This window comes from Rhamphochromis longiceps, linkage group LG5 (genome assembly GCF_057381845.1).
Source record: "Rhamphochromis longiceps isolate RC_006_pf linkage group LG5, R_longiceps_female_GT1.1, whole genome shotgun sequence".
Lineage (NCBI taxonomy): Eukaryota > Metazoa > Chordata > Actinopteri > Cichliformes > Cichlidae > Rhamphochromis > Rhamphochromis longiceps.
In genome coordinates, this window is record NC_140561.1 from 17,688,315 (window position 1) to 17,706,866 (window position 18,552).

Here is an 18,552-nt window from a genome sequence, read left to right on the forward strand (position 1 = left end):
CAAACGTCCATCAAGTGGAGGTGGAATTTGAAGAAGGTCCTCCTTCAGAAGCTCCCAGGCCTCACCCATTATACCATTGACTTACCTAGGGCTTGCTAGGTTGGGTGATCACACGTCATAATACAGCCTAGCGATGTTTCCCCTAGAATCAAATCCTTCCCTTGGCTCTTGTCTGAAATGACCATTTAATAATATCTAACTGCAAATCCTCACCAGTACCTACTAGAGATGGCACGATACCACTTTTTTATGTCCGATACCGATATCATAAATTTGGATATCTGCCGATACCGATATGAATCCGATATAGTGTTTTTTAATCAACAAAACTGTTTTTTAAATATCTTGCTGCATTTTGTATAAGTTCATACTCAAGTTTAAAACAACAACTACACTAAAGCTATTCTGTTATACCTGTATGCAAAAAAAAAAAAAATATTTCATAGTTCAGCAATACTGATCAATCTAATAAACTTAAACCTACACCATCCTCCCTATTCTGGTATTTTAAAGAGTACTTAGCATAAATATTAAGCAACCTAACTAATAGGGTTCCAACTCCCAGCAACAACAAAAATAAATAAATAAAAAATAGGGAACCACCCCTCACGCTCCACCTCATGATGCTTAATCGACGTAATCAACCTTAATTTGATGCAGTGTGAAAAAAAATGCACAGAAATCAATTATTTTTCAAGAAATATTAAATAGATTCAACATCTTTCTTCAACAAAATTGCAGACTGCACAGATGGTACCTTCCTAAAGGAAAAAGTACTATAGCTTACTAGGGTATATATATTAGACTTAATAGTCACTATATACAGTAATTGACTTCTATTCATTTTACATCAAATTAAAACTTTGGGTCTCAGATAATTATTTATTAAAAGCTAGACATTTTAAATGAGAATAAGAAAGAAAAGTATGTCTTTGTGCCCCCTTTTCCCTGTTAATGCCCTATCGGCCCCCCTGGCTAAACTTTGCTAGATCCGCCCCTGCACAGTTACCAGCCGTCAGCTACAAAAAGATCCTCGAGTAGAAAGTAATATTAAATACATTCTAACAACAGCTTATCAAGCTTAAACGTGCTGCTGTTGTTCAGCCGCTGGTTTCCTCTTTCTGGTGCAAAGTGGGCCAAAAGCAAACTAGAGACACGGACTCGCGACAGAAAAGCCGATCAGCTGATCGTTAAGCAGTTTCATGAGAAGAGGCAGTCGCTCCATATATCGTTTGTTAAGCTTAACGCAGGAATGCTTTACAAACATTCAGAGATGGACTTACACACTTGCTTTACTTCTCTCGGGGATAACTTTGTCGGAGATGAAATGCCGGGTTGCTAGCGAAGCTCCAAATGCTATCCAGACCACCGACAGGTCCCGCATGCCACAGCCGCTCTATCACGTGATGCATACTGCTCCGACGTGCTAACGTTCTGAGGTGAGTTACGGCGTGTTGCAAGTTTTGTGAGGTGCTTTCGTGATATTTAATGGATCGGATTACATTTTTTATTTTTCTCCGATATCCGATCCAGTAATTTAGGTCAGTATCGGACCGATACCGATACGTAATATCGGATCGGTCCATCTCTAGTACCTACAGTAAAATGAGAGGATAAGACATCACGTTTTTACAGAAAAGAAAGACAATATGTGTCCCAGAGGACAAACACGCGACTCTTGTTACCTGGGTAGCTCAGATGGAAGAGCATCAGACTTTTAATCTGAGGGTCCAGGGTTCAAGTCCCTGTCCAGGTGTCTCCTTTGGATCCTTGCCCTTCCATGGCTTTACCTAATAAGCTCAGTTGTTCTTGATAGTTCTGTGACCTCATTGTCATTTTTAGAAAAGTCCATAGACAGCAGGTGGGATGACGATATGGGATTTGTGGATATCAGGGACAGAGGCCTCTTTCAGATAATCCCACCGTACAAGCTCTGTAAAGAATCTTTTCCTGCCCCTCGGTCCAACCCACCGCCAGTTGGTTCTCAGCTCAGCTCCTTTGCGAAACCCGGTGTCTAAGACATGCCAATCTCACCAAGTCCGCCCTGGGTTTCTCGACACGTTACACTTTCACTTTTTTTCTGTCTTACTTTAAGAGAGCAACTTTGCTCTTTAAGAGAGCAAAGTTCATCACAGTTCACTGTTAAATCCAAAGCTTAAAAGTTCACTTCACATTGATCCAGTGTCTCAGAATGGCAGCTGTAGTGCAGTTTGGCCAGCTGTAGACCTGACTGGTGATTAGAATGCAATTTTTGAGCACTTTCCATTGCAAAACGTGCCGAAATAGCTCAGCTGGGAGAGCGTTAGACTGAAGATCTAAAGGACCCTAGTTCGATCCTGGGATTCGGCAAAGCTATTTTGGTCACCATCTAGGGCTTGGTAGGTTTGTTGGTAGGACTTCATTATACGGCCTACAACTACGTGGATCATTGCCATCAAATGAGAAAACAAACACAGATGGTGCAGCTTGCAAACGTCCATCAAGTGGAGGTGGAATTTGAAGAAGGTCCTCCTTCAGAAGCTCCCAGGCCTCACCCATTATACCATTGACTTACCTAGGGCTTTGTAGGTTGGGTGATCACATGTCATAATACAGCCTAGCGATGTTTCCCCTACAATCAAATCCTTCCCTTGGCTCTTGTCTGAAATGACCATTTAATAATATCTAACTGCAAATCCTCACCAGTACCTACAGTAAAATGAGAGGATAAGAGATCACGTTTTTACAGAAAAGAAAGACAATATGTGTCCCAGAGGACAAACACGTGACTCTTGTTACCTGGGTAGCTCAGATGGAAGAGCATCAGACTTTTAATCTGAGGGTCCAGGGTTCAAGTCCCTGTCCAGGTGTCTCCTTTGGATCCTTGCCCTTCCATGGCTTTACCTAACAAGCTCAGTTGTTCTTGATAGTTCTGTGACCTCATTGTCATCTTTAGCAAAGTCCATAGACTGCAGGTGGGATGACGATATGGGATTTGTGGATATCAGGGACAGAGGCCTCTTTCAGATAATCCCACCGTACAAGCTCTGTAAAGAATCTTTTCCTGCCCCTCGGTCCAACTCACCGCCAGTTGGTTCTCAGCTCAGCTCCTTTGCGAAACCCGGTGTCTAAGACATGCCAATCTCACCAAATCCGCCCTGGGTTTCTCGACACGTTACACTTTCACTTTTTTTCTGTCTTACTTTGGGTGGGACAACATTTAAGAGAGCAAAGTTCATCACAGTTCACTGTTAAATCCAAAGCTTAAAAGTTCACTTCACATTGATCCAGTGTCTCAGAATGGCAGCTGTAGTGCAGTTTGGCCAGCTGTAGACCTGACTGGTGATTAGAATGCAATTTTTGAGCACTTTCCATTGCAAAACGTGCCGAAATAGCTCAGCTGGGAGAGCGTTAGACTGAAGATCTAAAGGACCCTAGTTCGATCCTGGGTTTCGGCAAAGCTATTTTGGTCACCATCTAGGGCTTGGTAGGTTTGTTGGTAGGACTTCATTATACGGCCTACAACTACGTGGATCATTGCCATCAAATGAGAAAACAAACACAGATGGTGCAGCTTGCAAACGTCCATCAAGTGGAGGTGGAATTTGAAGAAGGTCCTCCTTCAGAAGCTCCCAGGCCTCACCCATTATACCATTGACTTACCTAGGGCTTGGTAGGTTGGGTGATCACACGTCATAATACAGCCTAGCGATGTTTCCCCTACAATCAAATCCTTCCCTTGGCTCTTGTCTGAAATGACCATTTAATAATATCTAACTGCAAATCCTCACCAGTACCTACAGTAAAATGAGAGGATAAGAGATCACGTTTTTACAGAAAAGAAAGACAATATGTGTCCCAGAGGACAAACACGTGACTCTTGTTACCTGGGTAGCTCAGATGGAAGAGCATCAGACTTTTAATCTGAGGGTCCAGGGTTCAAGTCCCTGTCCAGGTGTCTCCTTTGGATCCTTGCCCTTCCATGGCTTTACCTAACAAGCTCAGTTGTTCTTGATAGTTCTGTGACCTCATTGTCATCTTTAGCAAAGTCCATAGACTGCAGGTGGGATGACGATATGGGATTTGTGGATATCAGGGACAGAGGCCTCTTTCAGATAATCCCACCGTACAAGCTCTGTAAAGAATCTTTTCCTGCCCCTCGGTCCAACTCACCGCCAGTTGGTTCTCAGCTCAGCTCCTTTGCGAAACCCGGTGTCTAAGACATGCCAATCTCACCAAATCCGCCCTGGGTTTCTCGACACGTTACACTTTCACTTTTTTTCTGTCTTACTTTGGGTGGGACAACATTTAAGAGAGCAAAGTTCATCACAGTTCACTGTTAAATCCAAAGCTTAAAAGTTCACTTCACATTGATCCAGTGTCTCAGAATGGCAGCTGTAGTGCAGTTTGGCCAGCTGTAGACCTGACTGGTCATTAGAATGCAATTTTTGAGCACTTTCCATTGCAAAACGTGCCGAAATAGCTCAGCTGGGAGAGCGTTAGACTGAAGATCTAAAGGACCCTAGTTCGATCCTGGGTTTCGGCAAAGCTATTTTGGTCACCATCTAGGGCTTGGTAGGTTTGTTGGTAGGACTTCATTATACGGCCTACAACTACGTGGATCATTGCCATCAAATGAGAAAACAAACACAGATGGTGCAGCTTGCAAACGTCCATCAAGTGGAGGTGGAATTTGAAGAAGGTCCTCCTTCAGAAGCTCCCAGGCCTCACCCATTATACCATTGACTTACCTAGGGCTTGGTAGGTTGGGTGATCACACGTCATAATACAGCCTAGCGATGTTTCCCCTAGAATCAAATCCTTCCCTTGGCTCTTGTCTGAAATGACCATTTAATAATATCTAACTGCAAATCCTCACCAGTACCTACAGTAAAATGAGAGGATAAGAGATCACGTTTTTACAGAAAAGAAAGACAATATGTGTCCCAGAGGACAAACACGTGACTCTTGTTACCTGGGTAGCTCAGATGGAAGAGCATCAGACTTTTAATCTGAGGGTCCAGGGTTCAAGTCCCTGTCCAGGTGTCTCCTTTGGATCCTTGCCCTTCCATGGCTTTACCTAACAAGCTCAGTTGTTCTTGATAGTTCTGTGACCTCATTGTCATCTTTAGCAAAGTCCATAGACTGCAGGTGGGATGACGATATGGGATTTGTGGATATCAGGGACAGAGGCCTCTTTCAGATAATCCCACCGTACAAGCTCTGTAAAGAATCTTTTCCTGCCCCTCGGTCCAACTCACCGCCAGTTGGTTCTCAGCTCAGCTCCTTTGCGAAACCCGGTGTCTAAGACATGCCAATCTCACCAAATCCGCCCTGGGTTTCTCGACACGTTACACTTTCACTTTTTTTCTGTCTTACTTTGGGTGGGACAACATTTAAGAGAGCAAAGTTCATCACAGTTCACTGTTAAATCCAAAGCTTAAAAGTTCACTTCACATTGATCCAGTGTCTCAGAATGGCAGCTGTAGTGCAGTTTGGCCAGCTGTAGACCTGACTGGTGATTAGAATGCAATTTTTGAGCACTTTCCATTGCAAAACGTGCCGAAATAGCTCAGCTGGGAGAGCGTTAGACTGAAGATCTAAAGGACCCTAGTTCGATCCTGGGTTTCGGCAAAGCTATTTTGGTCACCATCTAGGGCTTGGTAGGTTTGTTGGTAGGACTTCATTATACGGCCTACAACTACGTGGATCATTGCCATCAAATGAGAAAACAAACACAGATGGTGCAGCTTGCAAACGTCCATCAAGTGGAGGTGGAATTTGAAGAAGGTCCTCCTTCAGAAGCTCCCAGGCCTCACCCATTATACCATTGACTTACCTAGGGCTTGGTAGGTTGGGTGATCACACGTCATAATACAGCCTAGCGATGTTTCCCCTAGAATCAAATCCTTCCCTTGGCTCTTGTCTGAAATGACCATTTAATAATATCTAACTGCAAATCCTCACCAGTACCTACAGTAAAATGAGAGGATAAGAGATCACGTTTTTACAGAAAAGAAAGACAATATGTGTCCCAGAGGACAAACATGTGACTCTTGTTACCTGGGTAGCTCAGATGGAAGAGCATCAGACTTTTAATCTGAGGGTCCAGGGTTCAAGTCCCTGTCCAGGTGTCTCCTTTGGATCCTTGCCCTTCCATGGCTTTACCTAACAAGCTCAGTTGTTCTTGATAGTTCTGTGACCTCATTGTCATCTTTAGCAAAGTCCATAGACTGCAGGTGGGATGACGATATGGGATTTGTGGATATCAGGGACAGAGGCCTCTTTCAGATAATCCCACCGTACAAGCTCTGTAAAGAATCTTTTCCTGCCCCTCGGTCCAACTCACCGCCAGTTGGTTCTCAGCTCAGCTCCTTTGCGAAACCCGGTGTCTAAGACATGCCAATCTCACCAAATCCGCCCTGGGTTTCTCGACACGTTACACTTTCACTTTTTTTCTGTCTTACTTTAAGAGAGCAACTTTGCTCTTTAAGAGAGCAAAGTTCATCACAGTTCACTGTTAAATCCAAAGCTTAAAAGTTCACTTCACATTGATCCAGTGTCTCAGAATGGCAGCTGTAGTGCAGTTTGGCCAGCTGTAGACCTGACTGGTGATTAGAATGCAATTTTTGAGCACTTTCCATTGCAAAACGTGCCGAAATAGCTCAGCTGGGAGAGCGTTAGACTGAAGATCTAAAGGACCCTAGTTCGATCCTGGGTTTCGGCAAAGCTATTTTGGTCACCATCTAGGGCTTGGTAGGTTTGTTGGTAGGACTTCATTATACGGCCTACAACTACGTGGATCATTGCCATCAAATGAGAAAACAAACACAGATGGTGCAGCTTGCAAACGTCCATCAAGTGGAGGTGGAATTTGAAGAAGGTCCTCCTTCAGAAGCTCCCAGGCCTCACCCATTATACCATTGACTTACCTAGGGCTTGGTAGGTTGGGTGATCACACGTCATAATACAGCCTAGCGATGTTTCCCCTACAATCAAATCCTTCCCTTGGCTCTTGTCTGAAATGACCATTTAATAATATCTAACTGCAAATCCTCACCAGTACCTACAGTAAAATGAGAGGATAAGAGATCACGTTTTTACAGAAAAGAAAGACAATATGTGTCCCAGAGGACAAACACGTGACTCTTGTTACCTGGGTAACTCAGATGGAAGAGCATCAGACTTTTAATCTGAGGGTCCAGGGTTCAAGTCCCTGTCCAGGTGTCTCCTTTGGATCCTTGCCCTTCCATGGCTTTACCTAACAAGCTCAGTTGTTCTTGATAGTTCTGTGACCTCATTATCATCTTTAGCAAAGTCCATAGACTGCAGGTGGGATGACGATATGGGATTTGTGGATATCAGGGACAGAGGCCTCTTTCAGATAATCCCACCGTACAAGCTCTGTAAAGAATCTTTTCCTGCCCCTCGGTCCAACTCACCGCCAGTTTGTTCTCAGCTCAGCTCCTTTGCGAAACCCGGTGTCTAAGACATGCCAATCTCACCAAATCCGCCCTGGGTTTCTCGACACGTTACACTTTCACTTTTTTTCTGTCTTACTTTGGGTGGGACAACATTTAAGAGAGCAAAGTTCATCACAGTTCACTGTTAAATCCAAAGCTTAAAAGTTCACTTCACATTGATCCAGTGTCTCAGAATGGCAGCTGTAGTGCAGTTTGGCCAGCTGTAGACCTGACTGGTGATTAGAATGCAATTTTTGAGCACTTTCCATTGCAAAACGTGCCGAAATAGCTCAGCTGGGAGAGCGTTAGACTGAAGATCTAAAGGACCCTAGTTCGATCCTGGGTTTCGGCAAAGCTATTTTGGTCACCATCTAGGGCTTGGTAGGTTTGTTGGTAGGACTTCATTATACGGCCTACAACTACGTGGATCATTGCCATCAAATGAGAAAACAAACACAGATGGTGCAGCTTGCAAACGTCCATCAAGTGGAGGTGGAATTTGAAGAAGGTCCTCCTTCAGAAGCTCCCAGGCCTCACCCATTATACCATTGACTTACCTAGGGCTTGGTAGGTTGGGTGATCACACGTCATAATACAGCCTAGCGATGTTTCCCCTAGAATCAAATCCTTCCCTTGGCTCTTGTCTGAAATGACCATTTAATAATATCTAACTGCAAATCCTCACCAGTACCTACAGTAAAATGAGAGGATAAGAGATCACGTTTTTACAGAAAAGAAAGACAATATGTGTCCCAGAGGACAAACATGTGACTCTTGTTACCTGGGTAGCTCAGATGGAAGAGCATCAGACTTTTAATCTGAGGGTCCAGGGTTCAAGTCCCTGTCCAGGTGTCTCCTTTGGATCCTTGCCCTTCCATGGCTTTACCTAACAAGCTCAGTTGTTCTTGATAGTTCTGTGACCTCATTGTCATCTTTAGCAAAGTCCATAGACTGCAGGTGGGATGACGATATGGGATTTGTGGATATCAGGGACAGAGGCCTCTTTCAGATAATCCCACCGTACAAGCTCTGTAAAGAATCTTTTCCTGCCCCTCGGTCCAACTCACCGCCAGTTGGTTCTCAGCTCAGCTCCTTTGCGAAACCCGGTGTCTAAGACATGCCAATCTCACCAAATCCGCCCTGGGTTTCTCGACACGTTACACTTTCACTTTTTTTCTGTCTTACTTTAAGAGAGCAACTTTGCTCTTTAAGAGAGCAAAGTTCATCACAGTTCACTGTTAAATCCAAAGCTTAAAAGTTCACTTCACATTGATCCAGTGTCTCAGAATGGCAGCTGTAGTGCAGTTTGGCCAGCTGTAGACCTGACTGGTGATTAGAATGCAATTTTTGAGCACTTTCCATTGCAAAACGTGCCGAAATAGCTCAGCTGGGAGAGCGTTAGACTGAAGATCTAAAGGACCCTAGTTCGATCCTGGGTTTCGGCAAAGCTATTTTGGTCACCATCTAGGGCTTGGTAGGTTTGTTGGTAGGACTTCATTATACGGCCTACAACTACGTGGATCATTGCCATCAAATGAGAAAACAAACACAGATGGTGCAGCTTGCAAACGTCCATCAAGTGGAGGTGGAATTTGAAGAAGGTCCTCCTTCAGAAGCTCCCAGGCCTCACCCATTATACCATTGACTTACCTAGGGCTTGGTAGGTTGGGTGATCACACGTCATAATACAGCCTAGCGATGTTTCCCCTACAATCAAATCCTTCCCTTGGCTCTTGTCTGAAATGACCATTTAATAATATCTAACTGCAAATCCTCACCAGTACCTACAGTAAAATGAGAGGATAAGAGATCACGTTTTTACAGAAAAGAAAGACAATATGTGTCCCAGAGGACAAACACGTGACTCTTGTTACCTGGGTAGCTCAGATGGAAGAGCATCAGACTTTTAATCTGAGGGTCCAGGGTTCAAGTCCCTGTCCAGGTGTCTCCTTTGGATCCTTGCCCTTCCATGGCTTTACCTAACAAGCTCAGTTGTTCTTGATAGTTCTGTGACCTCATTGTCATCTTTAGCAAAGTCCATAGACTGCAGGTGGGATGACGATATGGGATTTGTGGATATCAGGGACAGAGGCCTCTTTCAGATAATCCCACCGTACAAGCTCTGTAAAGAATCTTTTCCTGCCCCTCGGTCCAACTCACCGCCAGTTGGTTCTCAGCTCAGCTCCTTTGCGAAACCCGGTGTCTAAGACATGCCAATCTCACCAAATCCGCCCTGGGTTTCTCGACACGTTACACTTTCACTTTTTTTCTGTCTTACTTTGGGTGGGACAACATTTAAGAGAGCAAAGTTCATCACAGTTCACTGTTAAATCCAAAGCTTAAAAGTTCACTTCACATTGATCCAGTGTCTCAGAATGGCAGCTGTAGTGCAGTTTGGCCAGCTGTAGACCTGACTGGTCATTAGAATGCAATTTTTGAGCACTTTCCATTGCAAAACGTGCCGAAATAGCTCAGCTGGGAGAGCGTTAGACTGAAGATCTAAAGGACCCTAGTTCGATCCTGGGTTTCGGCAAAGCTATTTTGGTCACCATCTAGGGCTTGGTAGGTTTGTTGGTAGGACTTCATTATACGGCCTACAACTACGTGGATCATTGCCATCAAATGAGAAAACAAACACAGATGGTGCAGCTTGCAAACGTCCATCAAGTGGAGGTGGAATTTGAAGAAGGTCCTCCTTCAGAAGCTCCCAGGCCTCACCCATTATACCATTGACTTACCTAGGGCTTGCTAGGTTGGGTGATCACACGTCATAATACAGCCTAGCGATGTTTCCCCTAGAATCAAATCCTTCCCTTGGCTCTTGTCTGAAATGACCATTTAATAATATCTAACTGCAAATCCTCACCAGTACCTACAGTAAAATGAGAGGATAAGAGATCACGTTTTTACAGAAAAGAAAGACAATATGTGTCCCAGAGGACAAACACGTGACTCTTGTTACCTGGGTAGCTCAGGTGGAAGAGCATCAGACTTTTAATCTGAGGGTCCAGGGTTCAAGTCCCTGTCCAGGTGTCTCCTTTGGATCCTTGCCCTTCCATGGCTTTACCTAACAAGCTCAGTTGTTCTTGATAGTTCTGTGACCTCATTGTCATCTTTAGCAAAGTCCATAGACTGCAGGTGGGATGACGATATGGGATTTGTGGATATCAGGGACAGAGGCCTCTTTCAGATAATCCCACCGTACAAGCTCTGTAAAGAATCTTTTCCTGCCCCTCGGACCAACTCACCGCCAGTTGGTTCTCAGCTCAGCTCCTTTGCGAAACCCGGTGTCTAAGACATGCCAATCTCACCAAATCCGCCCTGGGTTTCTCGACACGTTACACTTTCACTTTTTTTCTGTCTTACTTTAAGAGAGCAACTTTGCTCTTTAAGAGAGCAAAGTTCATCACAGTTCACTGTTAAATCCAAAGCTTAAAAGTTCACTTCACATTGATCCAGTGTCTCAGAATGGCAGCTGTAGTGCAGTTTGGCCAGCTGTAGACCTGACTGGTGATTAGAATGCAATTTTTGAGCACTTTCCATTGCAAAACGTGCTGAAATAGCTCAGCTGGGAGAGCGTTAGACTGAAGATCTAAAGGACCCTAGTTCGATCCTGGGTTTCGGCAAAGCTATTTTGGTCACCATCTAGGGCTTGGTAGGTTTGTTGGTAGGACTTCATTATACGGCCTACAACTACGTGGATCATTGCCATCAAATGAGAAAACAAACACAGATGGTGCAGCTTGCAAACGTCCATCAAGTGGAGGTGGAATTTGAAGAAGGTCCTCCTTCAGAAGCTCCCAGGCCTCACCCATTATACCATTGACTTACCTAGGGCTTGGTAGGTTGGGTGATCACACGTCATAATACAGCCTAGCGATGTTTCCCCTAGAATCAAATCCTTCCCTTGGCTCTTGTCTGAAATGACCATTTAATAATATCTAACTGCAAATCCTCACCAGTACCTACAGTAAAATGAGAGGATAAGAGATCACGTTTTTACAGAAAAGAAAGACAATATGTGTCCCAGAGGACAAACACGTGACTCTTGTTACCTGGGTAGCTCAGATGGAAGAGCATCAGACTTTTAATCTGAGGGTCCAGGGTTCAAGTCCCTGTCCAGGTGTCTCCTTTGGATCCTTGCCCTTCCATGGCTTTACCTAACAAGCTCAGTTGTTCTTGATAGTTCTGTGACCTCATTGTCATCTTTAGCAAAGTCCATAGACTGCAGGTGGGATGACGATATGGGATTTGTGGATATCAGGGACAGAGGCCTCTTTCAGATAATCCCACCGTACAAGCTCTGTAAAGAATCTTTTCCTGCCCCTCGGTCCAACTCACCGCCAGTTGGTTCTCAGCTCAGCTCCTTTGCGAAACCCGGTGTCTAAGACATGCCAATCTCACCAAATCCGCCCTGGGTTTCTCGACACGTTACACTTTCACTTTTTTTCTGTCTTACTTTAAGAGAGCAACTTTGCTCTTTAAGAGAGCAAAGTTCATCACAGTTCACTGTTAAATCCAAAGCTTAAAAGTTCACTTCACATTGATCCAGTGTCTCAGAATGGCAGCTGTAGTGCAGTTTGGCCAGCTGTAGACCTGACTGGTCATTAGAATGCAATTTTTGAGCACTTTCCATTGCAAAACGTGCCGAAATAGCTCAGCTGGGAGAGCGTTAGACTGAAGATCTAAAGGACCCTAGTTCGATCCTGGGTTTCGGCAAAGCTATTTTGGTCACCATCTAGGGCTTGGTAGGTTTGTTGGTAGGACTTCATTATACGGCCTACAACTACGTGGATCATTGCCATCAAATGAGAAAACAAACACAGATGGTGCAGCTTGCAAACGTCCATCAAGTGGAGGTGGAATTTGAAGAAGGTCCTCCTTCAGAAGCTCCCAGGCCTCACCCATTATACCATTGACTTACCTAGGGCTTGGTAGGTTGGGTGATCACACGTCATAATACAGCCTAGCGATGTTTCCCCTACAATCAAATCCTTCCCTTGGCTCTTGTCTGAAATGACCATTTAATAATATCTAACTGCAAATCCTCACCAGTACCTACAGTAAAATAAGAGGATAAGAGATCACGTTTTTACAGAAAAGAAAGACAATATGTGTCCCAGAGGACAAACACGTGACTCTTGTTACCTGGGTAGCTCAGATGGAAGAGCATCAGACTTTTAATCTGAGGGTCCAGGGTTCAAGTCCCTGTCCAGGTGTCTCCTTTGGATCCTTGCCCTTCCATGGCTTTACCTAACAAGCTCAGTTGTTCTTGATAGTTCTGTGACCTCATTGTCATCTTTAGCAAAGTCCATAGACTGCAGGTGGGATGACGATATGGGATTTGTGGATATCAGGGACAGAGGCCTCTTTCAGATAATCCCACCGTACAAGCTCTGTAAAGAATCTTTTCCTGCCCCTCGGTCCAACTCACCGCCAGTTGGTTCTCAGCTCAGCTCCTTTGCGAAACCCGGTGTCTAAGACATGCCAATCTCACCAAATCCGCCCTGGGTTTCTCGACACGTTACACTTTCACTTTTTTTCTGTCTTACTTTGGGTGGGACAACATTTAAGAGAGCAAAGTTCATCACAGTTCACTGTTAAATCCAAAGCTTAAAAGTTCACTTCACATTGATCCAGTGTCTCAGAATGGCAGCTGTAGTGCAGTTTGGCCAGCTGTAGACCTGACTGGTGATTAGAATGCAATTTTTGAGCACTTTCCATTGCAAAACGTGCCGAAATAGCTCAGCTGGGAGAGCGTTAGACTGAAGATCTAAAGGACCCTAGTTCGATCCTGGGTTTCGGCAAAGCTATTTTGGTCACCATCTAGGGCTTGGTAGGTTTGTTGGTAGGACTTCATTATACGGCCTACAACTACGTGGATCATTGCCATCAAATGAGAAAACAAACACAGATGGTGCAGCTTGCAAACGTCCATCAAGTGGAGGTGGAATTTGAAGAAGGTCCTCCTTCAGAAGCTCCCAGGCCTCACCCATTATACCATTGACTTACCTAGGGCTTGGTAGGTTGGGTGATCACACGTCATAATACAGCCTAGCGATGTTTCCCCTAGAATCAAATCCTTCCCTTGGCTCTTGTCTGAAATGACCATTTAATAATATCTAACTGCAAATCCTCACCAGTACCTACAGTAAAATGAGAGGATAAGAGATCACGTTTTTACAGAAAAGAAAGACAATATGTGTCCCAGAGGACAAACACGTGACTCTTGTTACCTGGGTAGCTCAGATGGAAGAGCATCAGACTTTTAATCTGAGGGTCCAGGGTTCAAGTCCCTGTCCAGGTGTCTCCTTTGGATCCTTGCCCTTCCATGGCTTTACCTAACAAGCTCAGTTGTTCTTGATAGTTCTGTGACCTCATTGTCATCTTTAGCAAAGTCCATAGACTGCAGGTGGGATGACGATATGGGATTTGTGGATATCAGGGACAGAGGCCTCTTTCAGATAATCCCACCGTACAAGCTCTGTAAAGAATCTTTTCCTGCCCCTCGGTCCAACTCACCGCCAGTTGGTTCTCAGCTCAGCTCCTTTGCGAAACCCGGTGTCTAAGACATGCCAATCTCACCAAATCCGCCCTGGGTTTCTCGACACGTTACACTTTCACTTTTTTTCTGTCTTACTTTGGGTGGGACAACATTTAAGAGAGCAAAGTTCATCACAGTTCACTGTTAAATCCAAAGCTTAAAAGTTCACTTCACATTGATCCAGTGTCTCAGAATGGCAGCTGTAGTGCAGTTTGGCCAGCTGTAGACCTGACTGGTCATTAGAATGCAATTTTTGAGCACTTTCCATTGCAAAACGTGCCGAAATAGCTCAGCTGGGAGAGCGTTAGACTGAAGATCTAAAGGACCCTAGTTCGATCCTGGGTTTCGGCAAAGCTATTTTGGTCACCATCTAGGGCTTGGTAGGTTTGTTGGTAGGACTTCATTATACGGCCTACAACTACGTGGATCATTGCCATCAAATGAGAAAACAAACACAGATGGTGCAGCTTGCAAACGTCCATCAAGTGGAGGTGGAATTTGAAGAAGGTCCTCCTTCAGAAGCTCCCAGGCCTCACCCATTATACCATTGACTTACCTAGGGCTTGGTAGGTTGGGTGATCACACGTCATAATACAGCCTAGCGATGTTTCCCCTAGAATCAAATCCTTCCCTTGGCTCTTGTCTGAAATGACCATTTAATAATATCTAACTGCAAATCCTCACCAGTACCTACAGTAAAATGAGAGGATAAGAGATCACGTTTTTACAGAAAAGAAAGACAATATGTGTCCCAGAGGACAAACACGTGACTCTTGTTACCTGGGTAGCTCAGATGGAAGAGCATCAGACTTTTAATCTGAGGGTCCAGGGTTCAAGTCCCTGTCCAGGTGTCTCCTTTGGATCCTTGCCCTTCCATGGCTTTACCTAACAAGCTCAGTTGTTCTTGATAGTTCTGTGACCTCATTGTCATCTTTAGCAAAGTCCATAGACTGCAGGTGGGATGACGATATGGGATTTGTGGATATCAGGGACAGAGGCCTCTTTCAGATAATCCCACCGTACAAGCTCTGTAAAGAATCTTTTCCTGCCCCTCGGTCCAACTCACCGCCAGTTGGTTCTCAGCTCAGCTCCTTTGCGAAACCCGGTGTCTAAGACATGCCAATCTCACCAAATCCGCCCTGGGTTTCTCGACACGTTACACTTTCACTTTTTTTCTGTCTTACTTTAAGAGAGCAACTTTGCTCTTTAAGAGAGCAAAGTTCATCACAGTTCACTGTTAAATCCAAAGCTTAAAAGTTCACTTCACATTGATCCAGTGTCTCAGAATGGCAGCTGTAGTGCAGTTTGGCCAGCTGTAGACCTGACTGGTCATTAGAATGCAATTTTTGAGCACTTTCCATTGCAAAACGTGCCGAAATAGCTCAGCTGGGAGAGCGTTAGACTGAAGATCTAAAGGACCCTAGTTCGATCCTGGGTTTCGGCAAAGCTATTTTGGTCACCATCTAGGGCTTGGTAGGTTTGTTGGTAGGACTTCATTATACGGCCTACAACTACGTGGATCATTGCCATCAAATGAGAAAACAAACACAGATGGTGCAGCTTGCAAACGTCCATCAAGTGGAGGTGGAATTTGAAGAAGGTCCTCCTTCAGAAGCTCCCAGGCCTCACCCATTATACCATTGACTTACCTAGGGCTTGGTAGGTTGGGTGATCACACGTCATAATACAGCCTAGCGATGTTTCCCCTACAATCAAATCCTTCCCTTGGCTCTTGTCTGAAATGACCATTTAATAATATCTAACTGCAAATCCTCACCAGTACCTACAGTAAAATGAGAGGATAAGAGATCACGTTTTTACAGAAAAGAAAGACAATATGTGTCCCAGAGGACAAACACGTGACTCTTGTTACCTGGGTAGCTCAGATGGAAGAGCATCAGACTTTTAATCTGAGGGTCCAGGGTTCAAGTCCCTGTCCAGGTGTCTCCTTTGGATCCTTGCCCTTCCATGGCTTTACCTAACAAGCTCAGTTGTTCTTGATAGTTCTGTGACCTCATTGTCATCTTTAGCAAAGTCCATAGACTGCAGGTGGGATGACGATATGGGATTTGTGGATATCAGGGACAGAGGCCTCTTTCAGATAATCCCACCGTACAAGCTCTGTAAAGAATCTTTTCCTGCCCCTCGGTCCAACTCACCGCCAGTTGGTTCTCAGCTCAGCTCCTTTGCGAAACCCGGTGTCTAAGACATGCCAATCTCACCAAATCCGCCCTGGGTTTCTCGACACGTTACACTTTCACTTTTTTTCTGTCTTACTTTGGGTGGGACAACATTTAAGAGAGCAAAGTTCATCACAGTTCACTGTTAAATCCAAAGCTTAAAAGTTCACTTCACATTGATCCAGTGTCTCAGAATGGCAGCTGTAGTGCAGTTTGGCCAGCTGTAGACCTGACTGGTGATTAGAATGCAATTTTTGAGCACTTTCCATTGCAAAACGTGCCGAAATAGCTCAGCTGGGAGAGCGTTAGACTGAAGATCTAAAGGACCCTAGTTCGATCCTGGGTTTCGGCAAAGCTATTTTGGTCACCATCTAGGGCTTGGTAGGTTTGTTGGTAGGACTTCATTATACGGCCTACAACTACGTGGATCATTGCCATCAAATGAGAAAACAAACACAGATGGTGCAGCTTGCAAACGTCCATCAAGTGGAGGTGGAATTTGAAGAAGGTCCTCCTTCAGAAGCTCCCAGGCCTCACCCATTATACCATTGACTTACCTAGGGCTTGCTAGGTTGGGTGATCACACGTCATAATACAGCCTAGCGATGTTTCCCCTAGAATCAAATCCTTCCCTTGGCTCTTGTCTGAAATGACCATTTAATAATATCTAACTGCAAATCCTCACCAGTACCTACAGTAAAATGAGAGGATAAGAGATCACGTTTTTACAGAAAAGAAAGACAATATGTGTCCCAGAGGACAAACACGTGACTCTTGTTACCTGGGTAGCTCAGATGGAAGAGCATCAGACTTTTAATCTGAGGGTCCAGGGTTCAAGTCCCTGTCCAGGTGTCTCCTTTGGATCCTTGCCCTTCCATGGCTTTACCTAACAAGCTCAGTTGTTCTTGATAGTTCTGTGACCTCATTGTCATCTTTAGCAAAGTCCATAGACTGCAGGTGGGATGACGATATGGGATTTGTGGATATCAGGGACAGAGGCCTCTTTCAGATAATCCCACCGTACAAGCTCTGTAAAGAATCTTTTCCTGCCCCTCGGTCCAACTCACCGCCAGTTGGTTCTCAGCTCAGCTCCTTTGCGAAACCCGGTGTCTAAGACATGCCAATCTCACCAAATCCGCCCTGGGTTTCTCGACACGTTACACTTTCACTTTTTTTCTGTCTTACTTTGGGTGGGACAACATTTAAGAGAGCAAAGTTCATCACAGTTCACTGTTAAATCCAAAGCTTAAAAGTTCACTTCACATTGATCCAGTGTCTCAGAATGGCAGCTGTAGTGCAGTTTGGCCAGCTGTAGACCTGACTGGTGATTAGAATGCAATTTTTGAGCACTTTCCATTGCAAAACGTGCCGAAATAGCTCAGCTGGGAGAGCGTTAGACTGAAGATCTAAAGGACCCTAGTTCGATCCTGGGTTTCGGCAAAGCTATTTTGGTCACCATCTAGGGCTTGGTAGGTTTGTTGGTAGGACTTCATTATACGGCCTACAACTACGTGGATCATTGCCATCAAATGAGAAAACAAACACAGATGGTGCAGCTTGCAAACGTCCATCAAGTGGAGGTGGAATTTGAAGAAGGTCCTCCTTCAGAAGCTCCCAGGCCTCACCCATTATACCATTGACTTACCTAGGGCTTGGTAGGTTGGGTGATCACACGTCATAATACAGCCTAGCGATGTTTCCCCTAGAATCAAATCCTTCCCTTGGCTCTTGTCTGAAATGACCATTTAATAATATCTAACTGCAAATCCTCACCAGTACCTACAGTAAAATGAGAGGATAAGAGATCACGTTTTTACAGAAAAGAAAGACAATATGTGTCCCAGAGGACAAACACGTGACTCTTGTTACCTGGGTAGCTCAGATGGAAGAGCATCAGACTTTTAATCTGAGGGTCCAGGGTTCAAGTCCCTGTCCAGGTGTCTCCTTTGGATCCTTGCCCTTCCATGGCTTTACCTAACAAGCTCAGTTGTTCTTGATAGTTCTGTGACCTCATTGTCATCTTTAGCAAAGTCCATAGACTGCAGGTGGGATGACGATATGGGATTTGTGGATATCAGGGACAGAGGCCTCTTTCAGATAATCCCACCGTACAAGCTCTGTAAAGAATCTTTTCCTGCCCCTCGGTCCAACTCACCGCCAGTTGGTTCTCAGCTCAGCTCCTTTGCGAAACCCGGTGTCTAAGACATGCCAATCTCACCAAATCCGCCCTGGGTTTCTCGACACGTTACACTTTCACTTTTTTTCTGTCTTACTTTGGGTGGGACAACATTTAAGAGAGCAAAGTTCATCACAGTTCACTGTTAAATCCAAAGCTTAAAAGTTCACTTCACATTGATCCAGTGTCTCAGAATGGCAGCTGTAGTGC

At 44.7% G+C, this 18,552-nt stretch overlaps 31 non-coding genes across 31 annotated transcripts; all 31 read left to right on the forward strand.

Annotated features, from left to right (window-relative positions):
* Positions 1-1,683: 1,683 nt before the first annotated feature.
* On the forward strand, positions 1,684-1,756 carry trnak-uuu (transfer RNA lysine (anticodon UUU)). The gene has a single exon. It is a non-coding gene; the product is annotated as a tRNA-Lys (tRNA).
* A 520-nt stretch (positions 1,757-2,276) lies between these two features.
* Positions 2,277-2,349, forward strand: trnaf-gaa (transfer RNA phenylalanine (anticodon GAA)). Its single transcript has one exon. It is a non-coding gene; the product is annotated as a tRNA-Phe (tRNA).
* A 427-nt stretch (positions 2,350-2,776) lies between these two features.
* On the forward strand, positions 2,777-2,849 carry trnak-uuu (transfer RNA lysine (anticodon UUU)). The gene has a single exon. It is a non-coding gene; the product is annotated as a tRNA-Lys (tRNA).
* A 515-nt stretch (positions 2,850-3,364) lies between these two features.
* trnaf-gaa (transfer RNA phenylalanine (anticodon GAA)) lies at positions 3,365-3,437 on the forward strand. Its single transcript has one exon. It is a non-coding gene; the product is annotated as a tRNA-Phe (tRNA).
* Positions 3,438-3,864: 427 nt separating this feature from the next.
* Positions 3,865-3,937, forward strand: trnak-uuu (transfer RNA lysine (anticodon UUU)). The gene has a single exon. It is a non-coding gene; the product is annotated as a tRNA-Lys (tRNA).
* A 515-nt stretch (positions 3,938-4,452) lies between these two features.
* On the forward strand, positions 4,453-4,525 carry trnaf-gaa (transfer RNA phenylalanine (anticodon GAA)). Its single transcript has one exon. It is a non-coding gene; the product is annotated as a tRNA-Phe (tRNA).
* A 427-nt stretch (positions 4,526-4,952) lies between these two features.
* Positions 4,953-5,025, forward strand: trnak-uuu (transfer RNA lysine (anticodon UUU)). The gene has a single exon. It is a non-coding gene; the product is annotated as a tRNA-Lys (tRNA).
* A 515-nt stretch (positions 5,026-5,540) lies between these two features.
* Positions 5,541-5,613, forward strand: trnaf-gaa (transfer RNA phenylalanine (anticodon GAA)). Its single transcript has one exon. It is a non-coding gene; the product is annotated as a tRNA-Phe (tRNA).
* A 427-nt stretch (positions 5,614-6,040) lies between these two features.
* Positions 6,041-6,113, forward strand: trnak-uuu (transfer RNA lysine (anticodon UUU)). Its single transcript has one exon. It is a non-coding gene; the product is annotated as a tRNA-Lys (tRNA).
* Positions 6,114-6,633: 520 nt separating this feature from the next.
* Positions 6,634-6,706, forward strand: trnaf-gaa (transfer RNA phenylalanine (anticodon GAA)). The gene has a single exon. It is a non-coding gene; the product is annotated as a tRNA-Phe (tRNA).
* Positions 6,707-7,133: 427 nt separating this feature from the next.
* Positions 7,134-7,206, forward strand: trnak-uuu (transfer RNA lysine (anticodon UUU)). Its single transcript has one exon. It is a non-coding gene; the product is annotated as a tRNA-Lys (tRNA).
* Positions 7,207-7,721: 515 nt separating this feature from the next.
* On the forward strand, positions 7,722-7,794 carry trnaf-gaa (transfer RNA phenylalanine (anticodon GAA)). Its single transcript has one exon. It is a non-coding gene; the product is annotated as a tRNA-Phe (tRNA).
* Positions 7,795-8,221: 427 nt separating this feature from the next.
* On the forward strand, positions 8,222-8,294 carry trnak-uuu (transfer RNA lysine (anticodon UUU)). The gene has a single exon. It is a non-coding gene; the product is annotated as a tRNA-Lys (tRNA).
* Positions 8,295-8,814: 520 nt separating this feature from the next.
* Positions 8,815-8,887, forward strand: trnaf-gaa (transfer RNA phenylalanine (anticodon GAA)). Its single transcript has one exon. It is a non-coding gene; the product is annotated as a tRNA-Phe (tRNA).
* Positions 8,888-9,314: 427 nt separating this feature from the next.
* On the forward strand, positions 9,315-9,387 carry trnak-uuu (transfer RNA lysine (anticodon UUU)). Its single transcript has one exon. It is a non-coding gene; the product is annotated as a tRNA-Lys (tRNA).
* A 515-nt stretch (positions 9,388-9,902) lies between these two features.
* On the forward strand, positions 9,903-9,975 carry trnaf-gaa (transfer RNA phenylalanine (anticodon GAA)). Its single transcript has one exon. It is a non-coding gene; the product is annotated as a tRNA-Phe (tRNA).
* A 427-nt stretch (positions 9,976-10,402) lies between these two features.
* Positions 10,403-10,475, forward strand: trnak-uuu (transfer RNA lysine (anticodon UUU)). Its single transcript has one exon. It is a non-coding gene; the product is annotated as a tRNA-Lys (tRNA).
* Positions 10,476-10,995: 520 nt separating this feature from the next.
* Positions 10,996-11,068, forward strand: trnaf-gaa (transfer RNA phenylalanine (anticodon GAA)). The gene has a single exon. It is a non-coding gene; the product is annotated as a tRNA-Phe (tRNA).
* A 427-nt stretch (positions 11,069-11,495) lies between these two features.
* trnak-uuu (transfer RNA lysine (anticodon UUU)) lies at positions 11,496-11,568 on the forward strand. Its single transcript has one exon. It is a non-coding gene; the product is annotated as a tRNA-Lys (tRNA).
* Positions 11,569-12,088: 520 nt separating this feature from the next.
* Positions 12,089-12,161, forward strand: trnaf-gaa (transfer RNA phenylalanine (anticodon GAA)). The gene has a single exon. It is a non-coding gene; the product is annotated as a tRNA-Phe (tRNA).
* Positions 12,162-12,588: 427 nt separating this feature from the next.
* trnak-uuu (transfer RNA lysine (anticodon UUU)) lies at positions 12,589-12,661 on the forward strand. The gene has a single exon. It is a non-coding gene; the product is annotated as a tRNA-Lys (tRNA).
* A 515-nt stretch (positions 12,662-13,176) lies between these two features.
* trnaf-gaa (transfer RNA phenylalanine (anticodon GAA)) lies at positions 13,177-13,249 on the forward strand. Its single transcript has one exon. It is a non-coding gene; the product is annotated as a tRNA-Phe (tRNA).
* A 427-nt stretch (positions 13,250-13,676) lies between these two features.
* On the forward strand, positions 13,677-13,749 carry trnak-uuu (transfer RNA lysine (anticodon UUU)). The gene has a single exon. It is a non-coding gene; the product is annotated as a tRNA-Lys (tRNA).
* A 515-nt stretch (positions 13,750-14,264) lies between these two features.
* On the forward strand, positions 14,265-14,337 carry trnaf-gaa (transfer RNA phenylalanine (anticodon GAA)). Its single transcript has one exon. It is a non-coding gene; the product is annotated as a tRNA-Phe (tRNA).
* A 427-nt stretch (positions 14,338-14,764) lies between these two features.
* On the forward strand, positions 14,765-14,837 carry trnak-uuu (transfer RNA lysine (anticodon UUU)). The gene has a single exon. It is a non-coding gene; the product is annotated as a tRNA-Lys (tRNA).
* A 520-nt stretch (positions 14,838-15,357) lies between these two features.
* On the forward strand, positions 15,358-15,430 carry trnaf-gaa (transfer RNA phenylalanine (anticodon GAA)). The gene has a single exon. It is a non-coding gene; the product is annotated as a tRNA-Phe (tRNA).
* Positions 15,431-15,857: 427 nt separating this feature from the next.
* trnak-uuu (transfer RNA lysine (anticodon UUU)) lies at positions 15,858-15,930 on the forward strand. Its single transcript has one exon. It is a non-coding gene; the product is annotated as a tRNA-Lys (tRNA).
* Positions 15,931-16,445: 515 nt separating this feature from the next.
* Positions 16,446-16,518, forward strand: trnaf-gaa (transfer RNA phenylalanine (anticodon GAA)). Its single transcript has one exon. It is a non-coding gene; the product is annotated as a tRNA-Phe (tRNA).
* Positions 16,519-16,945: 427 nt separating this feature from the next.
* Positions 16,946-17,018, forward strand: trnak-uuu (transfer RNA lysine (anticodon UUU)). The gene has a single exon. It is a non-coding gene; the product is annotated as a tRNA-Lys (tRNA).
* A 515-nt stretch (positions 17,019-17,533) lies between these two features.
* On the forward strand, positions 17,534-17,606 carry trnaf-gaa (transfer RNA phenylalanine (anticodon GAA)). The gene has a single exon. It is a non-coding gene; the product is annotated as a tRNA-Phe (tRNA).
* Positions 17,607-18,033: 427 nt separating this feature from the next.
* Positions 18,034-18,106, forward strand: trnak-uuu (transfer RNA lysine (anticodon UUU)). The gene has a single exon. It is a non-coding gene; the product is annotated as a tRNA-Lys (tRNA).
* Positions 18,107-18,552: the final 446 nt, after the last annotated feature.